A 27,385-nucleotide genomic window follows, 5' to 3' on the forward strand; every position below is an offset into this window, starting at 1 on the left:
TAGCAAGGCTAATAGCAACACATAGAATGGTATATCAAAATTACCAATTTAAGGACTTATTTTGGTTCTAAAGCTTATTTCTTGGACCACCATTGATAGGATTGGTATAAAGTATATTATGTGAATAAGCTCATTAATATTTATATTATTTGTGAAAATGACTCACTGTTTGCAGCAGTCAGAGCCAGGAACACACTCCAACTACAAGTAAGAGTGGCTAGATGAGAACTACTTCTCTCTTATGTGCTCTTCTCCTATTCATGAAAATGTCAACCTTAACCCTTGACTCCCATGTCAGCATTCCCAGCTCTTGCTTTCAACTTGACATCAGTGATTTCTTCTAATCATACTGTCCTTATGTTGATTGTCAAGCTCCAAATCTTATAGGAGCATTGAAATGCTTGTCTCCTGTTTTCCTGATTTTTTCGACTATTTGTTTTTCACAATTTAGGAGTGGAAAAACATATACATACTCTGAGATATACTGAGAAAGCATTTCTACATGGGAAAAGTAAACCCGAGTCATTTACATTCTTATTCCAAAGCTGTAAAATAGTGATGTTGTACCTGATTGTTCAACTTTTTATTTTTTTATTTTTATATATTTAAAGTGTCAAATATATAAACATTATAATAGTGTAATGAACCTCTGTGCATATATCATCCAGTTTCAACAATTACCAATACATGGCCAATCTTTTTAAACTTACATATTTACTCACTCCTCCACCCCCATTATTTATAACCCATTATGGGTTATTTTAAAGTAAATCCTATATGTTGTTTCATAGGTGCTAAATATATGAAAATCCACATACAAAAGATTGAAGTTGGACCCCTACCACACACCATATATAAAACATTACTCACAGTGTATCAAAGACCTAAGCATAAGAGCAAAACTCTAAAATGCTTAGAGAAAAATTTTGTGACTTGGATTAGGTAACAGTTTTTTCAGATGAGACATCTGAAATACAAGCAACAAAAGAAATAATAGATAAAAATTGGACTTCATCACAATTAAACATTTTTGTTCTTTAAAGGACACCATCAAAATAGTGAAAAAAACACAGAGAATGGGAAAATATTTGCAACACATAGATCTGATAAGGGTATAGTAACCAGACTATATAAAGAACTCTTCCACTTTGACAATAAAAAGACAAATATCCCAATTAAAAGTGGAGAAAAGGATTTGAATAGGCACATCTCCAAAAAAGACATATAAGTGACCAATGAGCTCATGAAAAGATGCTGAAAGTTATTAGTTATTAGATAGATACAAATCAAAACCACAATAAGATATCATTTCATACCCACTAGGATGTCTATAATGAAAAAGATGAACAAGTATTGACAAGGATGTGGAGAAATCAAAACTCTCATACATTTCGGGTAAAGATGTAAAATAGTTCAACTGCTTTGGAAAACATTTTGTCAGTTCCTCAAAAGATAAACATAGTATTACCGTACAACCCAGAAATTCCACTCCTAGGTATATGGTCAAGAAAATGGAAAACATATGTGCACACATAAACTTGTACATGAATGTTCATAGAAGCATTATTCATAATAGCCAAAAAGTGGAAACAACCCAGATGTCAATCAACTGATAAATGAACCAACAAAACTTGGCACAATCATGCAACATTATTCATCCATAAAAAGAAATGAAGTATTGATACATGCTACAACATGGACAACATTTCCAAATATTATACTAAGTGAAAGAAGGCAGAATAAAAGGCCATGCGTTGTGTGATTCCATTTACGTGAAATACCCAGAATATGTAAATCTCCATAGAGATAGGAAGTAGATTAATGGTCACCAGAGCCTGTGAGGAGGAAGGAATGAAGAGTGACAGCTGTTGTGATGAGAATATTCTGGATTATATCTTTTACAATGTTACAAACTATAAGTTAGTACTATATATACAGGGTTGAGATTATATATGTGCGCACACACACACACACATACACACTTACACATACATGGTTAAGCCTTGAACAACATGGGGGTTAAGAATGCTGACCCTCCACATAGTCAAAAATTTATGTATAATTTTGACTTTCCAGAAACTTAACTAATAGCCTACTGTTGATCAGAAGAAGCCTTACTGATAACCTAAACAATTAACACATAATTTGTATGTTGTATGTATTATATGCTGTATTCTTATAATAAAGTGATCTAGAGAAAAGAAAATGTTATTAAGAAAGTCATAAGGAAGAGAAAATATATTTACTATTCATTAAACAGAAGTGAATCATCATAAAGACCTTCAGGCCAGGCACCCTGGCTCAAATCTGTAATCCCAGCACTTTGGGAGGCTGAGATGGGAGAATTGTCTGAGGCCAGGAGTTCAGGACCAGCCTGGGCAACATAGTGTGACTCCTTCTCTACAATTTTTTCTTAATTAAAAAAAGAAAAAGATCTTTATCCTCATCATCTTCATACTGATTATGTTGAGGAGATGGAGGAAGAAGAGGGGTTGGTCTTGCTATCTCAAGGGTGGGAGAGGTGGAAGAAAATCCACGTATAAGTGGACCAGTGCAGTTCAAACCTATGTTGTTAAGGGGTCAACTATATATTTATAAATAATTTATGGGCTAACACAGTGAAACCCCATCTCTACTAAAAGAAAATACAAAAAAAAATTAGCCAGGCGTGGTGGTGGGCGCCTGTAGACCCAGCTACTCGGGAGGCTGAGGCAGGAGAATGGCGTGAACCTGGGAGGTGGAGCTTGCAGTGAGCTGAGATTGCACCACTGCACTCCAGACTAGGCGACAGAGCGAGACTCCATCTCAAAAAAAAAAAAAAAAAAAAAGAATTTATGTTACATATACATATATATTCTAGTTTTTCATCTCTGTTCACTTATTCATACAAATTAATGAATTATATAAATATGTACTGGGTGCTTATCCTATGTGACATGTGTCCATCAATATGGAAATCTGGTATATATAATTCTTCATAAAATATCCAGTCTTGAGTATTTTGTTAGAACAGAAGAAATTGACTCAGAGAGAAACTGATACTAGAAAAATGACGCTGTTGCTATAACAAAGACCTGAAAATGTGGATGTGGCTTTGGAACTTGGTAATACGTAGCGGCTGAAACAGTTTTAAAGTGAATGGTAGAAAAAGCCTGCACTGCCATTAACAGAGCATTAAGTGTGATTCTGGTGAGGTCTCAGAAGGAGAGGAGAACTGCAGAAAAAGCCTCAGTCTTAGAGATGACTAAGTGGTTGTGAATAGAATGTTAGTAGAAATATGGACAGTTAAGATCATTCACATGGTGTTTTAAATGAAAATGAGGGACATTTTGCTGGAAACTGGAGGAAAGACCATCCTTGCTACAAAGTGGCAAAGAAGATGGCTGAATTGTGTCCATGTCCTAATGTTTTGTGGAATGCCGAATTTAAGGGCAATCAACTAGGATATTTAGCAGAAAAAATCTCTAAGCAAAGTATTCAAGGTGTCGCATGGCTTCTCTCAACTGCTTATTGTAAAATGCAAGAGAGAAGTAAGTTAAAGACAGAATTTGAAACGAAAAGGAAAGCAGAATGTAAAGATTTGGAAAACTCTCAGCCTGGCCATGTAAAGCCTAAAAGAATGTGTTAAGGAAAGTAAACCAAGGTTGTGTCCAACAATCCGCTGATAAGATTAGTATGGAGAGAGGCAAGCCCTGGAAGACCTTTTGGAGATCTTTGAGGCTGCCAGTCTTATCACAGGCCCAGAGTGCTAGGACTTTTAGGGCAGAATTGTTATAAACGAGGGGCTCAGGGAGTTTGTAGAACCTCAGAGCTCAATGCCCAGGACTGTCTTAAGTCTCTGCTCCCTGCAGTCCGGTACAGGGCTCCTTGGCTGCCCAAGTTGTGGCTTAAGTGGGCCCAGGGGTATAGAGGCCATAAATTATGGTGGTGTTCACCTAGTGCTGACTCTGCATGCTCACAGAGTGCAAGAGCTGTGCAGGCATGGCTACCTTCACCTAGATTCCAAAGATGCCACAGAGAGCTGTTAGTAGGGCAATGCTTAGTGAAGCTGTGGGGGAAGGGCCCCTCCCAAGACTTCAGAACTGTAGAGCCACCAATCAGCAACTCCAACCTGGGAGAGCTGAAGGTGCAAGACTCCAACCAGTATGAGCTGTGGCATGTGCTGTTCCTAGCAAAGTCCTGGGGATGGGACCCCCTAGGGATGTGGGTATCCAACCCAGAAGATGGGACATGGAGTTAAAAAAGATTATTCTCAAACTTTGAGATTTAATGTTTGCCCTGTTGAGTTTTGAACTTTATAGGGATCTATTACTGATTTCTTTTTCCAATTTCTCCTTTTTGGAATGGGAATGGCTATCCTATGCCTGTCCCTCTATTGTATTTTGGAAGCACACCACTTGCTTGATTTAACAGGCTCTCAGCTAGATAGCAATTTGCCTTGTGGTGAATGACACAAAGCTTTGAGTCTCACCCATAACTGATTTAGATGGTGTGCAGATGAGACTTTGGACTCATTAATTAATTTTGGATTAATTCATCTAATTAATTAATTAAACTAATTTGGGGATCCAGGGGAAGAGTGCTATGGTTGGAATGTTTTTATCCCCTTTAAAATTCATGTTTGAACTTAATCCCCAATGTAACAGTTCTAAGTGGTGTGGCCTTTAGGAGGTGATTGGGTCATGTAGGTTTTGCTCTCATGAATGGGATTAGATGCTCTTCTAAATGGGCTTGATGGAAGGAGTTTGCCATTTCTTTAAATCCCTTCTGCTATGTGAGGACACCTACTTGGCACCATCTGTAAGGAAGAAGACTTCACCAGACACTGAACCCGCTGGCACCTTTATCTTGCACTTCCCAGCCTCCAGATCTGTGAGAAATAAACTTCTATTTTTTAAAAAATAGATTACCCAGTCTCAAGTCTCTTGTTATAGTAGCATAAACAGATGAAGACAATAGTTAAAGATGGGACTGTGATCTTTTTGTATAGGAGTATAAGTTCATGCAAGGAACTCACCACAAAGGTTTGTACTTTATAGGATCACTAAGTCACTGTTGAATAATTAAAGGCATTATCTGAGTAGCCAATTTCCTGTGTCATCACGAAGATAGGCTTAGCTGTCACCATGGCATCTTGTACTTGCCCATATTATGGAGACTATTGGCTACTGAACAAACTGTGCTATTGGTAAAGTCCCTTTATAGCAGGCAAATACTCTTTCATTTGTGAATTTATTCACTCCACATTTACCTCCTCCAACTTTGGCTTCTATTTGTTCAAAATTGGTAGACAAAAGTTGATATGACTTATTCTGTCACCTTTTCTGGAGATATTATTTACAGTTCATTAGTAGATTTGTAGATGACACAAGTTTGACATACTAAGATATAAATTCCCAGTAGTAGTATTATAGACATTTGATTGAGTAGTGTTTAGGTTACTTTCCTCAAAATCATTATCTCTGATGTTTTCTCAAAATCACACTTCAAAGAGGATGATTTACTTCTGGGGCAACACTGCAGGTAGTTCTGCCCTATCTCAACAATAAATACAAAAAAGAAACAACAACAACAGACTCCAAAATTACCAATATTGCATCATCAGTAAAAGTCACTGTTTGTGGAGTTAAACTGCCTTTGTTAAATTCTAGCTTCTACAAAAATGGAAAAATTATCCAGGTGTGGTGATGTGTGCCTGTAGTCTCAGCTACTTGGGAGGCTGAGGTGGGAGGATTGCTTGAGCCAGAGAGACTGAGGCTGCAGTGAACCGTGATCGTGCCATACACTCCAGCCTGAGTGATAGAGGAGGACCCCCATCTCAAAAAAAAGAAAAAAGAAAAATTTCTGGCCTCCATTACCTTCTTGCTTATGCCTCCTTCAAGTTACTTAACTTCTTCATGCCACAGTTTCCTCATCTATAAAGTGAAAATAATAGTAACATCAATTTCATAGTGTTGGGAGGATTTAACAAGTTAATAAAGTTAATATACCAAGCATTTAGAAGTGTCTAGCCTATATATACAAAGTGTACAATAAATATTGGTTTTGTTATGGTTCTTTCTCTCTTTATTTTCATTTAGGAATTAATATCTTTCTCATAAAAAAGGTTTATTTCACTCTGCTCACATATTTAGGACACTTTGAAATTCTTACTTCTCTGAAAATGATTCCAATCTTTGCTTCTGTGCAGTGACCAGCATTTTGAGTGAGAGTCCGTTCTGTATTTAATAAAATAAAGTATTTTTATGAAATAGAAATCAGAATACTTTGTATATTTATTTCCAGAAATTATTTTTTAAGTCACAAAAGTGTAAAGTCACAGAGACAATTCAATACAACTATGGTGTTAGGGTTAAAAATATGATGTTTGATTTGAGTTGATCAAAATATAAAGATGAAATTCTACTACACATGTAAAAAGAGTGTCTTCTTGGAATAGACCACAAATAGTGTATGCAAAATAAGTTTAAGAAATCTAAAAGGAAATGAAACATAATAACTTTTATAGCAATTTATCTTCAAAATTAATTTTAGTAGCTCAATAGGAAAATGGAAGTTGTTTAGTTATCACTAATTGCTTACCATGTATCAGGCAATGTGCTAAGCACTTCACATGGATTATTTTATTTAATCATCAGAATGAGCCTTTGAAGTTGATGTTATTAAAGCCCTATTATATGTGGAAAGGGAGCCTCAAAGGGATAAAGTCTCAGCCAAGATTCTAAGCAGAGTCATTGACTCCTGCTTCTGGCTTCTAAAGCAATTTGCTATAGTGTCCTGACAATTTTTTTTTTTTTTTTTTTTTTTTTTTGCTTATTGCAATGTAGTCAAATGTATCCATTTTTTCTTTTATACTTATATTTTATTTCTTGTTTAATAAGACCTTTTTGATCCAAAGATTATACATGTGTTCACTTTTGCTTACTTTAAAAAATTCTTGTTTTATATTTAGATCAGAAATCCATCAAGAATTTTGTATGTGTGTTTGTAGTGTGTTATAAGGATCTATTTTTCTTTCCTTCAGTGAAGAACCAATTGTCCCAACAAGATTTTTTGAATTGTTAACCCATTTGTCAAATTCATTTAAAATGCCATTTTAATCTTAAATGTGTATATGTGTTTGTGTGTGTGTGTGTATGTGTGTGTGTGTGTTTCTGGACTTATTCCATGACTCTAGCTGTCTGTCAATATGCTTTTATTGTACTATTTTAACAGTAGTTTTTAAGTATAATTTGCTATCAAGTAGAGGAAATCCTTAGCATTGTTCTTTTCACATTTGTCTGGACTGTTCTCACACGTTACAACCAGATGTGTTTTGAGAATCTACTCCTTGAAGGCAAGAGGCCAGTCAGATTCCTCTTTGGATTTACCCACGGTGCTTGTTATTTATCTATTGTTTCTCTGCTTAAGCCCATCCTTTTATATTTTGTGCTGTGAGGTAAAATACATTTTCTAGACTCTATATGAGCTTAGTTTTCTCCCTGTTTGTGGCCATGAGGCACTGGAGGGTCATTTTCCACTTGCGTTTCCAGAGATAAAAGACAGTGAAGGCTCTCATTTCCTATTTCACCTGGTGCTCCCATCATGATCTGGTCCATGCCGTTCAGTGATCTGAGCACCAACTATGCCATACCTGCTCAGTGGCTGATGTACCATTGGTGCCTCCAACCATCCCACTCTCTGCCTTCTGAACACCAGCTGTGTCCTATTATGTTGCAGACTGAGCATCCATGTGGGGGGGTCTCTCTTAGAGATCACCAACCTCACTGCAGGCATTTTCCTCGGAAGTAGCCATGAGTCCACTCTCAGAGTTTCAAGCACCAATCCTATAGGGGCTTCCCCTTTAATCTTCTGCTTTCTGGTAACAACTTCCATTTCATTTCCCCAGCCTAAAAGTTGCTGACAGCTTCCTATACTTTCTATCTCTTGTCACTTTTCTTCTTTGTTTTTTCAGAATTCCAATACCCATGTAACTAATTATCCCTAATAAACGTTCTCTATCAGTAATACCTAGTGTGGTTTTTGCTTTACTGCCTTGTCTTTGACCTATTTACCTACAGTTCTTATTTCAATGCATATTAGTAGTAAATCTGATATGTTTAAATTGAATCTTAAATCTAATTATCTATTGTAATTTTTCCTTGGTTCAGTATTTTGGGTAACATTTTGAATACTCAAACACTTTTATTTCATTATTTTTAATGTAATAATTCAAATAATTACAAAAGACTTTTTTTTCTTCCCTCCCTAAATTTTAATGATTCTGGATAGACTTTTTTTTTTTTTTTTTTTTGCAGTATAACCAGGCCAAAAGTTAAAATGGAAAATATTTGTTATTCAAAAGTATTTTTTATGAATGTCATATTTTTTATTCATTAAAAAAAGTATTTTTTATGAATGTTAATTTTGTATCTCATCTTAGAATAAGACAACATAAAAAATGCTTATTCCTTTTTTAGATAATGGTTCAAAAAAATCTTTTTGGTAGTACCTACAAACCAGACCAATTAAACTTTGGCTTATGTATATTTATGAGGCAGGCACTTTAAAAAAAAGAAAATAAGATACCTGTATGACTTAATGGGATTTAAATACCATTAAGGAAAACTGCTTTTAAGTTTAAAAAAGAACAGATGGGAAAATTCACATGGTATTTTGGACATAATTCCAGCACAAAGCAGAAATGTAAAAACAGAAAACAGGCCAAAAATTGGACTGAAATGTTAAAAAACAATTATGTGTACTGCACAAATTCCAGTAGTTTTACAAAAGTAAATAGTGTGGTATTAAAGGGTGCATACTATCATATAATACATATTTGTATGTTTTATCTATATCTTAAAAAGATATATATTTGCATATATACATAGCCAATCACCCACTCGACAGATGTGTTAGCAGGTTTTGATGACTTGTGCAAAACATTAAGAAGTAATTAGGAAAGCATCCAAAGCTAGTCAGCACATTAATAGGTACAGAAAGTTCATATTGGATTTCCTTATATTTGCTAGGTACCCTCATTTTCTGAGAATGGGTCAATTCTTTCAACAGTTACAAATCAGCTTAATGTGTAAAATAATCACACAGTGTCACGGATTCATGCAAAAAAGCCCTTCCTTCACTCTTTTGCTTCTTATTTGTAGACTATTTTGGGTGTGGTGATTCCATGCCATTTAGTATTTTTCGTAAATTTGCACATTCAAAAAAGCAGGCGATTAACCTCCTTTTAACTGTTTGAGTCCCAAAGTGTCCAAAATGATGTATACCCAAATCTTTTCCCTGACACTAAATGTAATAAAATCTTGTGGCTTAAGCCAAGTGAGTTGACATATTTTTTTGAATGAAAAACATTATTTTACCTATGAAAATGTAGTTATTAATAGAATAATAGTAGATTCTTCATTACATAATCATTTGCACTTGCTCACAGCACAAAACATGGTCTTATGATACAGGATATTATGAAGAAACAGAACGAACAAGAGACACAGAGTGACTTCTTGAATATGGTTAGTATTTCAAAACCCTTATGAATGGAATGGAGCAATTTCTGGTTACTGTTGTAGCTGTAGAATCAGGTCAACATTTTAAATTGATTTGCCATTCATTTCTTTAAATTTCTACTAAAATTTTAAACAAGGTAAAGTTTAAAAATGGGTAACAGAGATGTTTCCAAAAATTAACATGTAAATCTCTGCATTTGGAAATGCTAAAGTCAAAATTGTATATGATTATAAACGTGATCTAAAACATTCATATTACTTGGCATATTCTTATAGTCAAAGTCAAATTGTTTATTAATTAGCTATAATTCAGTTATAGCACACATTTTTTTGAAATTGCTTTACTTCTCCACTGATCACTAGTGGTAGAGAAAGGGTCACAATTTGAGAAAACCTGTCATGTCTACCAATGGCTCATAACACCACAGAGCACAAGTAGCAATGACATGGGGTGATTGTCTGGCTAATTGTATCAATGTAGTCTGCAGACAGTAATTCAGAAGAGGAAAAAACCTTTAGGATTTAACATATTGAGTTTGTCTCTCTATTGATCAAATTAATTGGATGATTTCCAAATCTCCACTTTACTGAGTATTTTATTGACACAACCTTTGACCGAGAAGCATATAGATTTCAAAATGCCTGTTCTTATAGACAGAAAATCAATTTAGCTATTTTAATAAATATAATTGTTTGAGCAAAATAGTTGACTGAACAATTAAAGGATAGCTGCTATCATTACTTGGTACGTATAGGACAGGAAACTAGAATTAAACATGGAGGAAACAGATTTTCAAGACTGATGGTGCCATGAGGGAATGGTATTAAAGCAAAAGAACCAATATAATAATTTTGCATTTATTCAGGAATATTACATTATAAAAACAGAGTAGACTTTAGATGTTTATTGTACATTTTTATGTAATTCAGTAACAGATAAGACAAAATATGAATTTTATACTCTTACTTCAAAGAAACATTTTCTTGAGAAGACAATGATTAAGTTGTCATTAGAAGACTGTATCAAGGCTATGCTGACTTTTTCAAGATGGCATGGGTTAGTCATAGAGAGCCAGACTTCTTACGCTGGAACCTCAGCTTTACCTCTTACTGCTCATTTAGCTTCTCTGTGTCTCAGTTTCCTCTTTTGCAAAATTAGAAAAATAATGGCACTTCTCTTATAAAGTGGCTGTGATGATGTAGTAAGTTAACAGATAGAGAAGTAAGTTAACACATTGAAATGAACACTTAGAGAAGAAAGCACTCAATAAATTTTAGTGATTTTTATGTTCTCATCTTGAAAGAACAAATATATACTGTATTCATTTCCTAGTGAATTATCATAATGTCCTAAAAGCAACTTTCTAGGACATAATTTTAAGTTAAAAATGTTCATTTGATAGTTTTGATCATTTTAGCTTTCATTTCTTTTACTTGATTAGAAAAATATTATTACAATACTTCCATTAATGGCATGATTAGAAGTGAGAAAAATATACATAAACATCTCTACATTAGGACAAAGTAGTAATGCAAAAAAAGTAAGTTTAACTTATGCTATTATAATCCCTGAAACTGCACTGTACACAGATGACAACCATTAAGTATGAGCTTATCCAAAGATCTAACTTTAAATCTTTTAAAAGCACTCTGAAAAGATTAAATGAATTTTCTGACTACTTCTCTTATGGTAGATCTGATTCAACTACATTCAAGTGCAATAAAAAAAGCATATTTCAAAAGTAACCTTTTGAGCAATATCTGGAAATACTTGCTTTTGAGTGTAATCTGAGCATTCCTGAAATCCACAATCTAAACAGTCATATAAATGTGAACATTTATTTGAAAGCTTGGTTGATTAAGAACAATAACATTAGAACTAAGTCAATGCTTTTAAATTCCATGTCTCCTCAAAAATAAGCATATACGTACCAATGATATTTGTTCTGGGCACTGGTAATTCATATCATCATGTAATCTTTTTTAATGCCCATATGCAGATATAATACAAACTATTTGCTATTTAGTAATGCTATTTTACATAATTAAGTCATCATGGCTTTATTTTTTCAACAGAAGAATGAAAGCATATCTACACGCTATAACATGACCAAACTGTATCAAATTTTGTCTCGAAATGGGGACAGAAGCATTGGTATGTGTACATTTTTATTAGAGCAGAAGTGAATCCAAAATATAATCTCTTGAGTTCAATTATAAAATCCATATGCTTGAGTGAATGCATGGTAAAAATGTGCAACTTTATTACACATTAGAGGCACTACAAATTTCGCCTTTGATTCAAAAACACTCAGACTGCTAATGTGGCATATACTACTAAAAGGCTAATATCATTGCTGTGTGGAGTGATGTAAATGGGCAAGTGGAAACATCTGTATTTTCTCTGCTTTAAGGATATGGTCTTTTCATCCAGGGGCATATCTGTGTAGAGGATAAAGCCTATAATAACAAAGAATGCTTATATTTTGATTCTTAGTGAAGAATGATAACGAAGAAAAAATACACAGGGCCATTGGAATTAGAAAAGTTATAGCTTAGCCACTAGTGCCAATATAAACTTACTCTTATGGTCTGAAGTGTTCTTACTGCTTTTCTCAGATGAATTAAAGATGAACATCTTTAGGCGGGTCTTTAGAAAACTGAGATGAGCACTAAGTGAGAAGAGCAGCCTCAAGTACCTGTAAAAGAAAAATGGAACAGATTCTACAAAATCTTTGGGTTTATAAATCTGAAGACTCAGTGAGACATCAAGAAATGTCAAGATGAAAATGTATTTTAATGGTATACAAATGGTAACTAGAGGACTAGTTAATTCTCAATAATTAGCTTATGCTTAAAAGATATGTATTCAGTAGTTCCTGTACTTAAAAACTATCTCCAAGAACAAAAGTTTCAACTTTCGTTCTTTTGTATTTCTAGAGGAAGCTAATATGAAGCAATAAACTAGAAGATGAAGTTTGAGAAATCCAAGTTCCAGCTCAATTAGCTGGCTTGGGAATCTGAAAAAGTTGAAATTCTCATTTGCCTATGTAGAAAGCAGACATACACTACCTCATAGAACCATTGAAACTTATTGATATATGCAAATCATTTTGAACTCATTAAAATGATTTTTTAATATGTCATGTATCGCTTTATATTTTTTCTATATTTATTCTTTAAGAGACTGTGGTGGACAGACTTGAAAGCAGCCCCATGATCATCACCTCCCGGTGTTCATGCATTTGTATAATTCCCTCCCCTTCATATGGGCAGGACATGTGACTTGCTTCTAACCAATGGATTACAAAAAAGGGCAATGGAATAAAAGTGATTACGTGTATGTGATTCCACAAGAGTGTAACATTTGTCTGCTAGAGACTCTACATGACTGTCTTTGAAGAGGCAGGCTGCCATGAATCCTACAGCTGCAAGGAAATAAATTCTGCCCACAATCTGAGGGTTCTTGAAAGTAGGCTTTTCCCCAGGTGAGCCTCTGATGAGACCACAGTCTTGGATAACATTTTGAGTGCAGCCTTTTGAGACCCTAAGCAGAGGAGGACTCAGCTAAGTTGTGCCCAGGTTCCTGACCCATGGAAACCTTGAGATTATAATAGTATGTCATTTTAACCTGCTAAGTTTGTGGTCATTTGTTACATAGCAATAAAAACCTAATATGCAGATATTGCATGCATATGTTTATTGGAATATAGCACATTTGTATATTAATTTATACATTTAGTTGAATAAGTTTATGTAGCTCACAACCCCTTTCCTGTGTAATTGAGTTATTGCTGCCATCCCAGCATAGGAGTGGCCTCCAGGAATGTCCTGGTGCCTGCTGTACCAACTCACTCAGCAGCTGGACTACAGTGGGAAGAATTGTAGTGGAGGAGAAATAAAGTGTGAAATGTATGGAGCCAATGTTAGTCTGTGGAAATTCATCAAAACCTTATATCTCATATATGAAATAAACCTGAAAAAAATTTCCCCAAATTTGACAATTCTAACAAGTTGTGAAGCTGAGAGTAAATTTCCTGAGGTAAAAATAAAAAGGATTTTTTGGTCAACCATTTCAGGGGAGAAGTTGGATATCTTTCTATTCTCATTATAGAAAACAATATATCAAGATCATTGTTATGTTAAGAGGCAATAAAAAATTATGTAGTCAAAACTGTAAGAGAACAAAATTATGGAGGAGTTGTATTGTTTTCTGTCCTTTGTTGATATTGGTGGTATTTTTGAGCTTTCAATATTGGTAATATTTTATAATTTATTTTGCATCCTAAATAATATTTACTTTCTTTTTTATATTTTATTATTATTATACTTTAAGTTTTAGGGTACATGTGCACAATGTGCAGGTTTGTTATATATGTATACATGTGCCATGTTGGTGTGCTGCACCCATTAACTCGTCATTTAGCATTAGGTATATTCCCTAATGCTATCCCTCCCCCCTCCCCCCACCCCACAACAGTCCCTGGTGTGTGATGTTCCCCTTCCTGTGTCCATGTGTTCTCATTGTTCAATTCCCACCTGTGAGTGAGAACATGCGGTGTTTGGTTTTTTGTCCTTGCGATAGTTCGCTGAGAATGATGGTTTCCAGTTTCATCCATGTTCCTACAAAGGACATGACCTCTTCATTTTTTATGGCTGCATAGTATTCCATGGTGTATATGTGCCACATTTTCTTAATCCAGTCTATCATTGTTGGACATTTGGGTTGGTTCCAAGTCTTTGCTATTATGAATAGTGCCGCAATAAACATACGTGTGCATGTGTCTTTATAGCAGCATGATTTATAATCCTTTGGGTATATACCCAGTAATGGGATGGCTGGGTCAAATGGTATTTCTAGTTCTAGATCCCTGAGGAATCGCCACACTGACTTCCACAATGGTTGAACTAGTTTACAGTCCCACCAACAATGTAAAAATATGATTCCTATTAATATCTAATTATAATTATACTCCTTTTTCAATGGGGATCCAAAATTGTATAAGCTTCAAGTTCCATAAAACCTAAATTCATCTCCACATGCAAAGAAAGAGAATATTTTTAAATGATACTAGCAGCTACAGTAAGATGAAGGCAGATAATGGTCCACTAGAATAGGCAACATAAAATCACTATTGGTTAGACAAGAATGATTTTAGAGGGGTAGTATGGCCAGAAAACAGAGGAAGAGAATGGAAAATGATGAGAAGTGCTGTAGCATGGTGACAGTGGGTATCCACAAGTTCTGTGAACAGTTTGGTACTGAGATTTGGCAAATAGAGTAGGTGGCAGATGGAAGTGAATGTGAGGCCATTGGAGTTTTCTGTTAGAAGTCTAACTTTGTATGCTGCTAGGAATGCTCCAATAGAAAGGGAGAAATTTATAATTTAGGTTACACAGAGGTAGCTGCATATGGTAGCCATCCTCCAAGATGACTCACTCCCAAGGATCCAATCTCTTGGCATTCACAACCTTGTGTGGACCTCTTCCAGTTCCATCAGGGTTGGTTTGTGTGACTAAGACTATACAACAGAAGTGATGCGGTAGTAGCTTCCAAAATTGGGTTATACTAGAATACAGCTCCCACTTGGTCTCTCTCTCTCTCTATTTTTCTCTCTCTCTCATTATTTGTTCTGGGGAAAGTAAGCTGCTATCTTGTGAGCAGCCCTGTGGAGAGGCTTAAGGGGCGGAGAATTGAGAACTGAGACCTCCAATGAGAAACTGACCAATGGTCACGTGCATGAGCTTGGAAGTGGATCCTCAGTCCCAGCCCATCAGTGCTACGATGGAAGTCCTAGCTGATAACTTGGCTGCAAACTTGTGAGAGATCTCACCCAGATTCATTCCAATTAAGCCACTCTTGGATTCTTGACCCTTAGATACTGGAGATAGTAAATGTTTGTTATTTTGAGCTGTGGTATTGCAGAATAATCATTTATGCAGCAATAGATAACTAATGCACCACAAGAGTGAAGTCCTTGAGAAGACAAACTAGGAAGTGATATACAGCATAACTGGATACATTGGGTGTTAATAGAGACAGGGATCTGTCTTTCTGTTTAACAGGAAAGAAGATAGAGCATATGGGTATGGATATACCTAAGTTGGTAGATATGTCTGCTACACTACTAGAAAATTTTATTTTTATCAATTTCATTTTCTCAAGTATGAGGCAAGATTTTAAATTGTGAGTAACTTGAAGGGGAGGCAGAAGGGATTATATGCTTAAGAACTGTAGAGGAAAAAAAAAAGAAATAGTCACCTTGGAGAATGAGAAAGAATACTAAGCAGAAAAATATAATAGGGCGAGGTTAGTGTTGAATTCTGTTTTGAGGTTTGTGTGTTGTATTTAAAACAATTTCAGTCAACCAATTTTGTGATTTTTTCCCCCAGCAATATTTAGTTGCTTGGAGAAAGCATAGAGAACATCTGGGTTTAACTGAAGTCACTGTTTGCTAAATGAATGCAATGAAAGAAGAGAGGACAGGGAATTGAGGGTATTTTGCAAAGAAAGAACTTCAATGTTGGCTCTTGGAATCTCACCCAGGAAAGAGAAGGAAGAACAAGAGGATGAGCAACAGTGACAGAGTGGTGGTGTAGATGATGAATTGGAGCTCTTGCTAAGTGTGGTTGAACAAGGTAGTACCTGAGAGGAGGAAATAAAATGAGCTAAGCTAATGAAGGGTGACTAATTTGAAGACAAGAATTCAGGATGTGGTAATGGAATGTGTGGCTAAGGTGGAGTAGGGCAGGGTGGGGAAATGTATTGAGGTTTTGATTAGGAGAGACTTAGTGGAATTAAATTAATAAGTTCAAGAGAAAAAAAAAGCAACGGTGAATTCTTGAGCAGAGAATACTTGCAGAAATGTGGGATGATAGACATTAGTTAACCACAAGAGTGAGAGGGCCAAGGCTATTGTAGTGGTCTGAGGAAATGGAATTCAGAGTCTCAGTGGATGCCAAACCATCTAGAAAATGGTTCTTGTTACCTTGGCAATGGAAGTCAAACCTTAACTAGTGATCTTTTACTGAGAAAACTCACAAGCAAATGAAGTGAAGAGTAATTGGAGTCAGGCCATACATTGCTTCCTTAGTTTCACCTTGCATGACAGCTTGGAAAGCAGTTTGGACATAAAAAATGATTATCTCAAGCCTCCATGCTTGAGAGTTCTGGGGGCTGCTGACCAGAGGTTTTCCTTATTATTATTATTTTGGATTTTTTTTTTTTGAGACGGAGTCTCTGTTGCCTGGGCTGGAGTGCAGTTGTGCGACCTCAGCTCACTGCAACCTCTGCCTCCTGGGTGCAAGCAGTTCTCCTGTCTCAGCCTCCAGAGTAACTGGGACTAAAAGTGCATGCCACCATGCCCAGCTAATTTTTGTATTTTTAATAGAGGTGGGGTTTCACCATATTGGTCAGACTGGTCTTGAACTCCTGACCTCAGGTGATCCACCTGCCTCAGCATCTCAAAGTGCTGGGATTACAGGCGTGAGCCACCGTGCCTGGCCATTATTATTATTTCGAGTAAGCCAGTGCCATTGCATTCAGCAGCAGCCCTGAGCAGAGCATAAATTTGTTGAGGTTTGTAAAATCTAGCCAGAAGCTAATTAAAATGCTGCCTCTCCTAGCCTTTACTATTTCCCAACAAGTTTGGGCTCTCCTAGAGGTGGGAGTGAACACAGTGGTCAACAACATAATTCAGCACTTGTTTAAGCCCATAGTAGGCACTTAAACTGCTGTTGGATAATTAAGTCAATAGTAAGTGTGGATTGACAAAGCAGATTTTCCTTCTCACTGGGGACGTATCAGAAGAGTCTAGGGATAAAAATACATATAATTTGAAAAAACACTTTGAATCTCATAATATAATTTTACATTTAGAAAATAGAAATTTGTCTATTTTTATTATAAAATAATGTGATGCAAAAAGTACCAAAATAATATAACAAATAACCATGTATATATTGCCCACTTAAGAATTAAGGAAAACAGACATAATTGAAACACTCTGAGCTTGAATCCAATCACTTCTTTCCAAGAAGTAGTAGTTTTCTCAGTCTTATTTATTATCCTCCAAGCTCTTTTTATAAGTTTTTAAATTATATATCTAAAAACAAAATATTCTCTGGCTTTACATGTTTCTAAACTATGCAAATGGCTTCATACAGTATGCACCATTCTGCAACTTGTTTTCATTGCCCTCATTATTATGTTTTTAGATTTATTCATGCTGTTGCATATAGCTCTGGCTCATTCATATTGATTGATGAAGAGCTGCTATGGTTTGAATGTGTCCCCCCAAAATTCATGTGTTGAAAACTTGATCCCCATTGTGGAGGTGTTAGGTGAGGCCTTTAAGAGGTGTTTAGGTCAAGAGGTCTCTACCCTCACAAATAGATTAATGCTGCTGTCAAGGAAATGTGTTTGTTGTAAAAAGATGAGTTCGGCCTCTGCTTTCTCTTTTGCCCTCTTTTTGCCCTTCTGACTTCCACCAGTGATGAGGCAACAGGAGGGCTCTCACAAGATGCAACTGTTTGTTCTTGGACTTCCCAGCCTCCAGAACTGTGAAAATAAATTTCTGTTCACTATCCAATCTGTGATATTCTGATATGGCAGCATGAAATGGACTAAAATAATAGAATTCCACCCTCTGCATCTATCATAATGAATATATCTGCTCTCCTGTTGATGAATATTTATTTATAGATTTTTAATACTAATGGGGAGGCTGCAATGCGCACTTTTAGAATTTATCTGAATGAACATGACTGATAGTGAAATTGCTGGGTCCTAGTTCATGCATATCTTAAACTTTCTGATATTTGGTAAACTGTTCACTAAAGTGGTTGTATTGCTTTACACTCCGCTCCATAACAGTCTTTGTTTCTAGATATCCTCTCCAGTATTTTACAAATTTTAGTCTGATGGTTCTGAGATGGAACTTCATTATTTTAATTTAAAGTTCTCTGACAACATGTAATTTTAATAAAAACAAACTCTGGAGTGCCAAGTTCAACAAACTTTTTTTATTTTTATTTTATTTTTTAGCTGGTAGGGTAACTCAATAGGCTATCTCTGAGGTTCTTACTGTATGAGTGAAGTTGACATGCTCCCCTAGGGAGACGTATGGAATCTCCTAAGGTGAGACATGAGGTGCTTTGATAGCTAAAGATATCTTGGTTTTAAAAGGTAGAGAAATGCTGGGTAGGAAAAGCAAGGCCAAATGGAATCATATTACTTCTATCAGTACAGGATAAAACAAAGGCAAGATTGGGGCAATTAAAAAGTAAGAAGTGATTTAAGATGAAGGGGAGAGAATGAGAATAAAACGAGGTTCTTGAAATTATGGGTGTTACCTTGGTTTCTTTTGGGTCTGCCTATTTACATCTTATTCTTAGTTTACCCTTTAAAGTCACTGGATTATGCAATTATATCTTACTTAGGGCAAGTGGCTTTTGATAATAATCACAGAATCATAGAATTGTAGAATGGGTAGAAATCTTAGGCATTGTTTCATTTTATAAATGAGAAACTGAAGTACAAAGAACAGTTGCGCAGTCATAATAAACAGGTTTTAAAGAAAATTATTGGAGGAAGAGACAACTAGGGCTCTCTACTTATTGGTCCATGTTTATTGTGGAATTAGCCTGATTACCAATATTGATGAAAGAAACCCCTTCTACAACTATAAAACGATGGTTGAGAGCATAGGCTTAAGATCACAGATGCCTGAGCTTGACTCCCAGCTCAGCAAATACAAAATGTATAATCTTGATCAAGCAACTTGACTTCCCCAGCCTCAGTCTTCTCATTTGTAAAACAGGGAAAATTTTCATTCCTACTTTTTCTGGTATCATGAAGAGTAGATGAGATAATATCTCGCCTTCTGGTACATAGTAAACAATGAACAAAGGGTAGATATTATATTTTTATTTTAACACCTGAGTGTTTGAGACATAATTTAGTCATTTAATGTCCTGACATGAACTGCCAAGGGCACAAGGGGGAAGGTTTCACTGGAGCTAAACAGGTCAGCAATGGCTAATCTCCATCATACAATAACATGGGATGTCTTTAACTATATTTTTAACCCGAATTTAGTAAGTTTTTAAATGTAATCCTCTGAAAGGTTCTCTATTTGCTTAGCTATGTGTTCCTTTTCTAGTGAAGCTATCTATTATACAATACTTTGGAGTCTTTGGAGGAAATGGAAGCAGAGTAGTTTGTCTCCCTATGTCTCTAGTGTATTTCTTTATGGCTGGATTTAGATGATTGAATTTATCTATTTCCTTTCTACTCAAACCTTTTATTTCTAAACTCTAAAATACAACTACCTCAAATTGTTCCATTATTTTTGAAAATAGAATGGTAGCCACTTAAAAATAATGCTGAATATTTTTACGTATGCCATCTCTTTTATGTACTCCAAAATGCCTTACATTTTAATAATTAATCTTACCATTATTTTGTCTTGCTTTTATGTCTATTGCTGCCTTCTGTTTCAAGATAGCTGACTAAGCACATGTATACACGTAAGTTAACCTTTTCTCTCTCTCAAAATCCTACTGAAACAAAAACATGAAAAATAATAAGAAGTCTATAATCGGTGCAGAAAAAAATGAAATATTTCATCAGTGGACAACTATACTGAGAAAGCTGTAAAAGCTCTAAAGCTGACAGATGAGATTTTTCACTTGACCCAACAAAGCTAAAGAACCACTTGTATGGTACAAATATAATGTAGTACTGCTAAAATGGTAGGTTTTCTCAGGAGGACAGTGAGCCAGAGCCAGGACTGGGGTGAGCTGAATGAAGTGAACTGAATATAAAATTTGAGAGGGTGTCCCCCAAAAACTTGAAAATATTTTGAAAAATCAAAAGTAAGACCAAAAAATCAGTACTACTGATTTTTTGTTTTGCCTCATGCTCTGCTGTGGCTTGGCACAGTACTATCAGTGATTTTTGTCTTTATATAAGGTTTTGATATTTTGTCTATTATGGAATTTTCCATGACTTTTGGATCTTTTAAAGAATTGCACCAGAATATTATTTATGGTGATTACTGTGTGTTTTAGCTTAAGTTTTGTGCCTGAGGCAAGAACCTCACTCGCCTCATGAATCTCTCCTTGGTCTGGGCTATATCAGGAGTCCCCTTAAGATCAGAGGCAGCAGAAGTGGGCTCTGAGGCCATCTTTGGATATTTATTTAAAGGTTTGTAAGTCTCTTTATCAGAGCCCACTCTTAATGTGACTGACTCTGATGTTTGACTTCAGGATAAAGCTTGGAGATAAGTTATTTAAATAACGTGACAACTTGTCCATGGGGAACTTACAGAATGGGCTTCGAGCTTAGGAAGAGAAACAGAGGAGGGGTCTAAATACCTTTTGTAATATATGAGAATCACCTGTATGCCAAAGAAAATATCCCAAGTACCTTAAGAGAAAATCAACTGAAAATATGCTCCCATCCACCAGGCCCTTTCCTGCTTATTTGCTACTGATTATTTGCTACAATCAGATGGCCTGTGAACAGAACCCACATACCTTGCCTGGGGAACAGTGATATTTACTTGAACTGGGGAAGCCTTATTTAGTCCTTGGTATAGATCAATCATCATGAACATGAGAAAAGTCAACATATCATAAAGATATACCTATTATTCATTATATATATATATACACCTATATATCATTTATTATATAAAATGATAAACTCTCACCTTACAAAGTAAAGTTGATACCAGAAATAGAAGAAAAATTTAAAATAGATGTTCATATCCTCAGAGATTCGAGAGGATATGAAATTCATAAAATAAGAATAGGCTGCTGCATGCAAATGAGTTAGTCAACGTTTGGAAAAGCTTAGTGCAAATTCCAGATAATTTCAATACAAAGCCAGAAGAGCAGTGAAATAGGTAAATCACAACCTGAGTTTAAGTTTCATAAAAAAAGGTTAGCTTTATTCCTTAGAGTATCTCTAACACTTAGATGAGCTCAGTACGTGTTGATCTTATCTTGTCAGAGCAACAGGATAGAGTTACTGTAGTACATAGTGCCATCATTTTCAGTTATTCTCTACCCTCTCTGTTGCCATGTGACATAAGCACCATCTTATAGGGGGAGCTTTTGTCCCAACCCCTTTGATATTAGGCTTGGCCATGTGACTTGCTTTGGCTAATGGGCAGTGAGTAAACATGAAATATACCACATTCAATCAGAAGTTTTGAGAATCTCGAGTGCCTTAGTCTGGTATTTTTCTGTTGCAAAAGAATGGCATGTCCTTTTCAGATCTGCTCCTGCAGCCTAGATTCTGGAATGAAAATATATATATATATGTCATAGAGCCACAGTCAACCCGTTAAAATTGACATAAAACCTAAGAGAGAAATGGGCTTTTTGTGGTAACCCACTGAGGCCTGGAGGTTATTTGTCATGAAGCAAAGCTGATTAATAAAGTTACTGATTGATTTTGATGTTGTTAGGAAAATTTATCCAGAACTTTTAAAATTTATAATATATGGTACTAACCAGAAAAAATATAGTTAGAATTATGTATTTCAAAAAAAACAAGAATCAAATAAAATGTGACCAAACAATAATTAGGAAAGGAAAAGCTAAAGAAGCAAAATAATAAGAAACAGAAAATGGAATAAGAGAAAAATAAGGGAAGCTAGTAGAAATAAGGATGCATTTTAGAAATAATATAAATGCATTAAAATTCCTTATTTAGGTTATTGAGAAATAAAAATTAAAATCTGGTAATGTAAGCCCTGAATTTGTTGGTTTCAGATTGTAACTCTTAGCATTTCAAAATTAAGTTTTAATGAAGATTTAAACGTATTTATGCAACATTTGAATGCTTTAAAAAGTGCTCAACAGTAGTCATTTTCATTATCCCAATCAACTTGCTTAAGAAAAAAAAAAAGCCAGGTGTGGTAGCTCATGCCTGTAATCCCAGTACTTTGGGAGGCTGAGGCAGGAGGATTTCTTGAGGCCAGGAGTTTGAGACCAGCATGGGCCAAAAGCAAGACCCCATCTGTACAAAAAGTAAATTTGCCAGGTGTGGTGGTACACACCTGTAGTCTTAGCTGCTTGGGAGGCTGAGATGGGAGGATCACTTGAGTCCTGGAGTTCAAGGCTGCAGTCAACTATGATCATGCTACTGCACTCCAGCCTGAGTGACAGAGTGAGAAGTCATGTCCAAAAAAATAAAAAATAAAAAAAAAAAAACCAAAAAAAATGTGTACAAATACACATACATAAATTTATATCCTGGAAAATCTCTGAAGATGGAACGTTTTCTCTATGATTATCTTTCATACTATTTAATTGAATGTGGCTGATTAACCAGAATAATGCTTTCAGAGATATTGAGAAGTAAAGAGGAAACAAGTGCTTTGTCTTGGTTAAGAATGAAATTATGTTCCTCAAACACCTCTTACTCTGGCAAAAAAAAAAACACAAGCAAAATTCACATATGCATAAGAAAAGGAATCTCACTCTTCTGGGAAAACAAAACAAAAAGAAATATACACAATTTTTTTTTTCTCAACAGTTTTCCGATGTCTCCTTATATTTACAGTCACTACATAAGGTCCTGACATAATCATTAGTAGCGTCCCTGTTCACTCTCAAAACTGCCCTGGTTAGGTTGATAAATTCCTACAATTCATGTGCCAGCCATACAATGATTTATTACCCCATATGCAATATGTGGCAATATAACCAAAGAGATTTTAGCCAGAGAACTTTACTCTTATTCGTAATAGTGTGCTATAGAATCCTGGAGGATACAGAGAGGAAAATGGTAGGTACACAAAATGAGTCATTCATTGACCTATAATCTAAATCTATTACTGTCATTAAGTTTCTGTTTTAGTTTAGTCATCTATAAAAGAGAGATAATACATAATTTTAGTAACTTCCTAATGTTCCACTAAAAGTTGGCTAATATAGAAAAGAGACCATTTTGAGTATTATATAGTGCTTTACGCATGTTAAGTACATTATAATTGTCTGATAAGCATTTTTTACGCAGCCGTAAGGTACCATTAGGTTCCCTGATCATCCAAACTTTATTTAGAGCATTTGGAGTACTTAGCATTGTCTTTTTTCTCTTTGATAACCCTGTATATAGATTCATCAAGGTAATAATGTCTTGAGGCAATAATGTAATCTACCATTTACATAGGGTAATATTATCTTTAAAACTAATTTTTGAGCTTAATTTTTATAAAAGGAGAAATCACGTGACATTATTTCATTCCTATGATTTCCTTACAATATCTTTCTTCAGATATAATCTGCAAAAAAGTCAGTCAGACCATTTAACTCTCTTTAAAGTCTGTCTGTTTCTCCCAACATAGATATAGCCTACAAACAGCTCAAAGTTTAGTTGCCAACAAAAGACATCATGAGAAATTTCTCTATTTTCCTAGAAATGAATTGTTTATGCTATTCGATAAGTTCTTATAATGATGAAATATACTCCATCTTTATTAATGACTTTTAAATTAGAAATATGCAATAAAAGTCACAGTGAGGATCAGATTTTAATTTCAATTTCCCTACTATGCCTAATCTTCAAAGTCTTAAATTTTTACAGTCTAACTTTCCACCTACCCACATAGCATGGCTCTATAAACTTAATGAACAGCCTGTTTTAACATGAGTTTTAAATTGTTTACATTTTAAACCCAGAACATTAGCATCTGAGGTGAGAGTTGATTTCACCGGACTCTGTCTTTGGTAAGGCCATTTCTTCTCTTATTTGAAGAGTATAGTTCTTTCAGTTTTGTCTCATCCTGAATACTTTCGGAAGAAAGTAAACAGGGCATAAATATGCAGAGATAAGTCATGTTTACCTTGTTCTTACCCTGCACAGATCACTGGTTTTACTAGTTACAAAAAACTATTTGTATTATATGAATAAGGATACTACTTTTTCAACATAATTTTTGAGACTGCTATACAACAGGGCACTTTAAAGAATACCGTTGTGTGCAATGATAGCTATTGGCATTGATAAGGCTCTCCAGAAAATCTGAAATAACCATCTTAATTGTTGATGTATAAAGAGAAAGAGAAGAATCTTTCCATGTGGCATCAGCTCAAAGGAGCACAGAGCCAGATGGAAATATTTCTATCATAAGATAGGCATTTCACCATTTAGGAAGGCTGAAGAAAAGGCAACAAATCAGCCACCAACAGCAAGACAATTTTTCAAAAGTAGTTAGTCCTCGAGATTAACAATATTGAGCAAATTGTCTACAAAACTCGAGCTCTTCTCTGGTAATTCTATGGCTGAGAACAATATCTATGAACTGTCTCTGGTGCACTAGAGACTTCTTTAAAGTATGGCAACCTTAACAATAAAGGGTGTTATTACATCATTATTGCTGCAGTGCAGCTAATGAGAGGAAGGTAAATGTTGCTCCTGAAAGTGTTAATTCTGCATCCCTCCTTGCACCTAATTAACACCAAGAAGGCCTTAGGCAAAAGGGAAAATAGGACTCTTGGGATTAAGTAATCTCATCTCTGACTCCAAGTAAACCCAAAGATTACCTGTCAACCAGATAGAAGAAAGTAGCAGTTAGGATTTGCAATCTGATATTTAAGCCCTTCTGTGGGGAAATAGATGTAAAGGTAGAAGAAAAGGAATTTACTTCAGTTAAGCTTCATATTTCTAGAGGGCTGTTAAATCAAATTCACAACCTCTAAGACATCTAACAAGTATTCGCTTTTGCATTTAGTAAAATTCACACTTGGATTAAGAAAAAATAACATAAATTTTGAATTAAACAATATCTGCAAAAAAAAAAGTGAAGACTTGCAACCAGATAAATAGAATGTAGCCTCAGAGGATTTAAATAATAATGGCTTATAGATAGTTAGAATCTCAATTGATGGTTAATTTATTACTTGTTTATAAAGGCAAGAAATGACAGCTTATCTTCAGCTTTGAGAAGGGCTATCATGCAGAAAAGAGAGCCAACCTGTTTTACACAGCTCCAGAAGGCACCATTAAAATCCTTGAGTTGAGGTTTCAGCGAACTGATGATTTTGGCTCTATACTGAATATGAATTTACTGTTTCCCACGAAGAAAAGAGCCTCCTGTCATGAAAAGTAGTCCAACTACCCATTGACCATCTGTAAGGGATGCTGTGTAAAGAATTCTTTCATTTGGTAAGATTTTGAATTAAATCGGTACTTTTAACTGTTTTTGGCAACAGAAATTTTGAAAAATTCATATCTTTCTCAGATGAAAGAGATGAAATGATTCCTTGGCGAGTAAGAATTTTCACTGTTTGGGAAGAATATATTTCCACTTCAGCACCTATTGGGGCCCTTATGCTTCACTCAGGGCAGAGTGAAAGCTTACTCTCTGATTGAAAATAATGGTCTCACAGTACTAGAGAAGATTATTTAGTTGAAAACAAACAAACAAAAAACCCGAAAACCTAAGACTTACTGAAAATTTCCTTCATAAACTTATAGATTCATTCTTCAAAGCAAAAAAGCTGTCAACTTCAGGTTATTATGAAACTAAGTGAGCATTTTGAACTGATGATTATGTCACAAACTGGATTCCCGGACGTAGAGATTTTCTGAACAAAGGCTTGGTCATCGTGGCAGTCAGCTCCAAGGCTGTCCCCAGTGATTTTCACCATCTGATATTTATGCCCTAGCTTGGTCTTCACCATTGAATCAAAGCTTATCAAGTAGAATACTATGGATGAGTTCCTGTGTTTTTTTCTGAGGCTAGGTTATAAAAGGAGCCACAGCTTCCAACTTGGCCTGTTGGATCATTTGCTCTGGGGAAAACCAGTGCCATGCCATGAGGCCACTTATGCAGCTGTGTGGAGAAGTGCACCAGCAAGGAGCTGAGGCCTCCCACAAACAGCCTTGTGTCTGCGTGGCCTTGGAAGCAGATCCTCTAGTGTGGCCTAACCTTCAAAAGATTACACTCAGCCAAAATTTGACCAAAACTTCATGAGACCCCCAGCCAAAATAGCCCAGCTAAGCTGCTCTGAAATTCCTGACCCACAGAAACTGTGAGATAATAAGTAATTATTATTTTAAGACACTATGTTTTGTGATGATTTGTTATGCAGAAATAAAAACCAAAACACTGATATATGAGTTTCACTTGGAAATTTTCTTCTAGACACATTCACCATGTTCATGATGATTGATGATTGAGGAGAGATGGCCTCAAAGATTTATAAGCTCCATGACAGCATGAGGTTACATTTGTTTTTTCACCCTTATATTCACAGTAGCTACCATAGTTCTTAGGAAAAGTTTATGTAGATTCAATAAAATTTTGTTGGATAGATGAACAAATAAACAAGATATATATTTTGAAGAATTATGAATGAGGTCATTTTGAAGAATTATGAAGAAAATGAATGAGGTCAAATTGAGTCATTTATTAGTTGTTTTATTATAAATATCAAATTTCCATTTGTAAAAAACAAATACTTTTTTGAGGAAAGAGGTAGAGAATTTTCCTAAATTATTAATTGTTTCTATAAAATATAAATAACATTTGTATTATAGTCAAGGAAGGCCTTTTTAACAGGATGTGATTTAAACCCAAAGCTGTATATCAACATATGCTTTTCCCTCTGCCTGAAATGAACCTTGCTTCCTTTCTCCAGGCTAAATTCCCTTATCCTTCAAGACTTAGTGTGGTTGTAACATCCATCTGCAGACTTTCCTGATTCCTTTTGACTGTATTTTGTATCATACTGCATTTGAAAGAATGGCATACTCAACTTTCTTTTTCAAAATAGCTTTATTATTTTTATAAAAATAATATATGCTTACTTAAGAAGAGTGAAATAATATGTTATATGACAATGACTATTGTATTAGTCCG

The sequence above is a fragment of the Gorilla gorilla genome, chromosome 4 (genome assembly GCF_029281585.2).
Source record: "Gorilla gorilla gorilla isolate KB3781 chromosome 4, NHGRI_mGorGor1-v2.1_pri, whole genome shotgun sequence".
In the NCBI taxonomy this organism is placed as follows: domain Eukaryota; kingdom Metazoa; phylum Chordata; class Mammalia; order Primates; family Hominidae; genus Gorilla; species Gorilla gorilla.